Here is a 6,599-nt window from a genome sequence, read left to right on the forward strand (position 1 = left end):
AAATCAACTTACCAATCCTCGTCAAAAGGATAGTAGGTCCCCATAGTTGCTCCAATCGCAACAAAACACCATCAGGTTAATGATCACCTAGGTCCCCATAGTTGCTCCAATCGCAACAAAACACCATCAGGTTAATGATCACCTCGGATGGCCGGCGCCATTATTCCAACGAATAACACAGCCTAAGTAATAACTTACCATGCGACATGTTATTACTTCGGTCAATGATCACACTCTTACGTCCCTGAACTACTTGACCTATTCCAGATATTCTAACATTCCCTTAGGATAACTGATGGGTAGTAGCCTACCACGTGACGGCTTCTACAGCAATCGATCGGCATATTCCTACATCCCTGAATGATTCGATTATCGCCTACGTCGTCGTCCTCATAGGCGGCGACAAGTATCAAGGGCGGCTCGACAGGCGTCACGCCCGACGGCTCCTCCGAACAACAACTCGCCGAGTGGCAAGTCAAAGATTGGGATCATCAGTTGGTCGTATGCACAATCAACTATTCCTAATCTCAGACTAAGAATTACCCTCTCGGCCCCACTCGGGTCGCAACGTGAAAGTCGGGGTTAACCCGACCCCCACGTCGCGAATAGCCAAGAGCAGAGAAAGGACCTAAGTCCAACACAAGTTAGTCAAGGATCCGCCAGAGATGGCGTGAGTAGCTTGACTTAAGCACCAAACAGCACAGGCGAGTTCAACCTGAAGACAAAACACAAGACAAATGCATACCAACACCAGAAAAAGAAACAGTGCATGCGAGACAAAAGATAAGCAAAAGCAAAAGGCCATTACGGGCCGAAATTACATGCATAAGTTTTCAGTCATGATGCAACCGGCATCAACCAATTTACAGCAAAAGAAAAGCAAAAGAAAGAGGCAAGCCTCAGAGGAACTTCAACAGGCAGAAACCGGGGATCTTAGCCTTGACTGCCGCAAGATCCGCCGCACGCTGGGCTTTTGCCTCCTCCTCTCGCTTCTGCCGCAGCTTGACAAGAGCAGCCTCGCCATCCTCTTCCTCCTGGCGAAGGAGTTGAAGCGCCCTATCCACCTCGCCGACAGCTTGGCAGATCCCCCTATTCTCCCACTCAAGCTCTCGCAGCTTCGCCTCGCTGCGAGGGGACCCAGCGCCTTCGAAGAAAGCGGCGTCTAGGTAAGCATCCATCTGGGCCAACACCGCCTGGTGCTACTTGCGCAGACGCCTGAGCTTGGCCTCCTTCGCCTGGATCCATTTCGATCGCTCTTCGCGCTCGAGCAGGAAGCGCATCGAGAGGGGTGGTGGCGCGTCCGAAGTGTCGTCGTGCGCCAGGTCCTCGAGGCGGTACATCCACCCCTCTACATGACCAAGCTCCTGCTTACATCGCCGTGTGAAAAAGGAACCGCCCGCTCGGTGGACCGCCTTTAGATCCGCCTCCACGAGGGGAAGCGTATCGTAATATCTCCCGTCGCCCTCGCCGACGACGACGGCGGTCCGGCGCACCAAACCCTCCAACCACTGGAGGATCTCGAACGCGGGGTGAGACGTAGGGTCCGGTGTGAAATACCCCTGAGCCGAGTTCGCGGGGGAAACCAGCGGCGTACTGACGTCGACGACGGTGGTAGAGGAGCCGACGTCTTCGGAAGAACTATGGTCGGACGCAGAGACCATGGATTGAGAAGGGTTTTTTCGCAGCAGTTCACGTTTTAAAATTATTTCGAAGATGCGAGAACCCTGCTGAAGGGGGGAGAGTATGGATATATATTCGAAGACCCAACGGCAAAGATCTATTCTCCCAAACAATCGAGCAGCCCAGGTGTCCTGCGACACTTCGAGCTCAGCGCTAATAATGAACGACCACTTTTCTCGGGACCCCAAACCGACCGATTGGATGGAGTATGAGAGGCGAGGCATCCCGTCGCTTCACCATAAATGAGCATTAACGAAGTCTTAGCTGGCAAGCAATTGGGCCCGCAAGAGGACGCGTGGCACGAGTTTCGCTTGCAACCTGAATTCGCCGAAGGCCAAGTTCGGTCTTCAACACAAATTCGCCATCACATGAGTTTCGATTGGAGCCTAAACTCACCGAAGGCCAAGTTCGGTCTTCAACACAAATTCGCTACCACAAGAGTTTCGCTTGCAGTATGAATTCGCCAACGGTCAAAGTTAACCTTCAAGCAAACTCGCCATCAAGCGAGTTTCACTTACAGCGGGAACTCACCAGCATTCTGGAGAGTGGCTTGCAGTGCTAATTCGCAATCACTCGAGTCTGCCTATAGCGTGAACTCGCCTATACCGGAGTCGAACCTTCGACATAAACTCGTCACCGTTTGAAGGAGTTTCGCCTGCAATATTAAGTCGTCGTCGGCTATGCAAGCAAAACACCGAATGGCGACATACTAAAAGAAGGCGTGCGTAACAAGAAAACATGAACTTCATTAGATGCTTCTAGACAGTACATTTGAACAAAGTTATGGTTTTGCAACTACGAAAGTCATGATATTACATTCAAGAAGCAAAACATACGCTCAGTTTTTTTAAGACAATACATTTGAACAAAGTTATGACTTTATAAACAAACAAGTCAGGACATGGTTTCAAAAAAAAAAAAAAAAGAACATGCAAAATGTCTTAACACAATCACAGGTCCGAGATCTCAGTCGAACAAGTTAAAAGATGAGAGCTCTTCCTTGACCACTGCCACCCTTCTCGCGTGATCCTCCCGAGCTTTGTCTTCAGCCGCCTTCCGAATCCGGTCTTCAGAGGTTGACCTGGCGGCAGCATCTTCTTGGCGCAAGGCTTGGAGGCTTCGAGTTTCCGCCTCAGCGGTCTTACTGACCTTTACGACCTCGGATTGGAGCCCCTTCAAATTCGCCTCCGCCTGTCCTAATTCAGCTCTCAGGCGAGATATAGTGCTGTAGGCATATAAAATTGCTTATAGGTCCCTTGACACGGTTCAACACGAACTAATGAACCATCAGGCGACGTATCTAAGCACGAACGTCAGTCCACAACACCGAAGCCAAGTGACACGCAACGAAGCGGATTAACAAGGCTACGAAGCTGACGAACCGCACGTGAACGACGGAATGAATCCACTCGCGTGCGGAATCAAACCAACGGTTCAGGGAGTCAACGAGTCATCCAACCATATAACGGATTCGAACTCAGACACCAAAGCCGATTTACTGCCTAATCGGGATCCAGACTTCCAAATCAGGAATCAAGTCAACGAATCGATTTCAGACCAATCAACCGCATAACCGAATCACGGACGAAGCGGATACAAGGACCGAAACAACCGAACGACGGACGCAAAGCCCGGAGTGGCTCGGCCAAGGCCGAGCCACCCTGGGGTGGCTCGGCCAAAGCCGAGCCACCTTGGGGTGGCTCGGCCAAGGCCGAGCCACCCTAGGGTGGCTCGGTGGCCGAGCCACCTCAGGGTGGCTCGGCCAAGGCCGAGCCACCCTAGGGTGGCTCGGCATGAGCCGAGCCACCCTGAGGTGGCCGCCCAGATCTGTGCCAAATGCACAGATCTGGTTGCCTATAAATAGGCGGGGTCATTCATCATTTTGGAGGACTTTTTGGAAGAACTTTTGGAGAGCCGAAACTCTGCCGGATTGAGACCTCATCTTGGAGTTTTTGAAGGCTTGAAGACTTGGACGTTCGGATCTGATTCTCGGCGAGCACCCACATCACAAAAAAGGCAGGAGTTCGAGGGGATCAAGATCTCAGATCTACGTTGTTACACTCCGGATCAAAGCTTGGTCTTTGATCCCGAGATTCGAGCGATTGTTTCCTTGGTGAAATAATCCCTCCGGCTATTATTTCCTTGGTGAAATAATACCCGTTATACTGCGTAGATCGGTCCGGATCTAGATCGCGCGGTGGTCCACGGCAAACAACCCCGGCGCAGGCAAACAACCCACCAAAGCGAGTGACCGAATAACAGGAGCTCGCGATTTGTTCACAAGGAGAAAAAGTTGTAATTTTTAATTTTCTTTATTTTTGATTTTCATTGTAACCGGATCTAAAAAAGACCGGATCTTCTGTAACCGAAAAACTGTTATTCAAGATAGCAATGACATCAATGAAGAAAGCAACGAATTTCCCCGCGAACAATCTGGCGACCACAGTGGGAGCCACCGATCTCGCTGCCGAGATCGGAGCGTCGCAGCCGCGGATCTCGATCCCGGTCGTGGAGGAGGTCGAGTATGAGTTCGACCAGCAGAAGTACGAGGAGTACGTGTCCTCGTCTGGATCAACCTCCCCCCGTAAGTCCAAGAAATTCCAGAAGTTCTCCTCTAGGAGAAAATTCCGTTGGTGCGAAGAAGTTGAAGCCACCAACGACAACCTCACCCCGATCGACGCCGAAGTTGCGTCGGGTGAAGTCCCATCGGCCTCTAAGCAGGTCAAATCCGCCATCGAAGGCGTGGTGACTCTCTCTAAGAGAGCTCGCCAGAGGCAGCGTCAACGCCTCGCGAAGCAATTCGCCAAGGCCATGGAGTCCGTTGACGGGGTCCGCTACAATGCGGATCTGAAGAACAAACGAGGCAAACAGCCTCAACATCAAGTGAAGAATGGTTCCTCCAAGCCATCAACGATGGAGTGGGTCCGGGTTAATCGGAACCGTATGACGCTGGAGGAGCGTATCCGCAAGCGCCGCGCATTATCGGCGCAAGTACGGGCCAAAGCTGAAGAAGCCCGTAGAAGACTGCAAAAGGAGGTGACGAAGAAGCCACCACCAACCCGCCAAGTCTGGAAGCCGAAGTCTGAAGTGGCGACTCAGGCCAAAAAGCAACCAGTGCAGCCTTCTAAGCAAGGTCAAACTCCGGCGAGTCAACCAAAGTCGCCGTTAATTCCTATGGCCACTCCGGGGGATCATGCAGAATCATCCCGAAGGAGGAAGCCTGTTTTGGAGCGCCTCGGTCCACTTCCCAAAGAACGAGGCAAAACTCCAGTTCAAGAACGGTTGGGGCCAGTGAAGAAGTCCCAAACAATTCAACATGCTGGGGGTCGCCGCAACCCTCAACATTTGGAGAAAATCGTGGCACCCAAGCGCGCAACTTTGCGCATCGAAGTGCAGGAACCCGCTGAAGATTCACACCCACAAAGGCGCGTTTCGAGGCGTGTGACTTTTGAAAGCCCAAAGAAGGCAATCCAACCTCAGATGGAAACATTATCATCTGATAGTGATAGTGTTATACCTGAGAAGTCGTGCCCGCACACGATAGGTTACTCCGACTGTCAAAATGACGAGTTGTACTATCGTGCTGGGGGTACGAATAGAACCAGGAAGAGGAGTCCCCGAGAACAGGAAACTCAATGCCACTGTTGCTGGGGGTACGAATAGAACCAGAAAGAGGAGTCCCCGAGAACAGGAAATTCAATGCCCCAGTTCCAAACTCATTCGGGCGGTATTGTCTGAATGCAACTGCATCAAGGCGGTCCCCGAAAGAGTCTCAGTTTTTGAAAGACTCAGCATGGAAACGCCAAAGCCAAGGCCTAGGCGCTTCCAACGAAGAGGGGACATCGGCACGGGATGATTTTGAGTCGATTCTGAGAGCCTCCCGGCCTAGAACCCGTCTGCAGTCCGGAACCATCGAGCGAGCAACCTATGGTAGGGTTCGGACAAGACGCCCTTCAGAAGATGAAGAATCTGATGCCGGCTCCGCAGTCGCGTCAGATAATACGGTATCCAGCGAGGGACAACCCCGCGAGGCACTTATGATAAGTGCGGAGCAAATTGCCAAGATGATTGAAGACGTTTTGGCTAAGCAGTAGGAAACTTTCAGGTTCGAGATGCAGATGACCATGCAGAACATGAGAGAAATGCATGACCAACAAATCCAAGCATTGGCGAACCAGCAAGGCGAGCCGAGTCGTCGCAACCAAGTCCATCAGGAGGACGAGGATACGAATGCTCATAATATCAATAATCCTCCCGTCAATGCAGGGGGTGGTAACGGGAATGCTATTGAAGATACAGGTGAAAGCCTAAAATTTAAAAACCTCGAGAGAAAAATCAATACGTTGATTTCCGCTCAAGAGACGAAAAAGACGGGCATTTCTTGTCCATACCCAAGAGAGTGGGAATCAATCCCATATCTGGCGAAGTTCAGTCTAATTAACTTCACGCCGTTTAATGGGATGGGTTCACCCACTCAGCATTTGATTTACTTCAAATCGCACTTGGGAGTCATCTCTGGTAATGAGCCTCTGATGGTGCGGTCATTCGTTGGCACTCTTCGCGGAGCCGCCTTCGATTGGTATCGCCGCCTCAAGCCAGGAAGCATAAACAGCTGGGACGATATGGAGACTAAGTTCCTTAAAAATTTCTTCGACGACGACACCGAGATCTCTATCGGATCGTTGCTCGATGAGAAGCAGAAAGACGGGGAGTTAGTCGACACCTTCGTCAAAAGGTTCCGGAACAAGGCGATGAATTTTCGGGACCCGATCACCGAGGAATTCATCCTCTAGACTTGCCACAACAACCTTTCGCTGGACGTGTTGGAAGCAATGGGCACAGCACCATCTAAGACATGGAAGGATCTGAAAGTCCGAGGAGAGCAAGCTGAGCGATTCCTCAGGAGAAAGAAGGTGGAG

Source organism: Asparagus officinalis, chromosome 3 (assembly GCF_001876935.1).
Source record: "Asparagus officinalis chromosome 3, Aspof.V1, whole genome shotgun sequence".
Classification (NCBI taxonomy): domain Eukaryota; kingdom Viridiplantae; phylum Streptophyta; class Magnoliopsida; order Asparagales; family Asparagaceae; genus Asparagus; species Asparagus officinalis.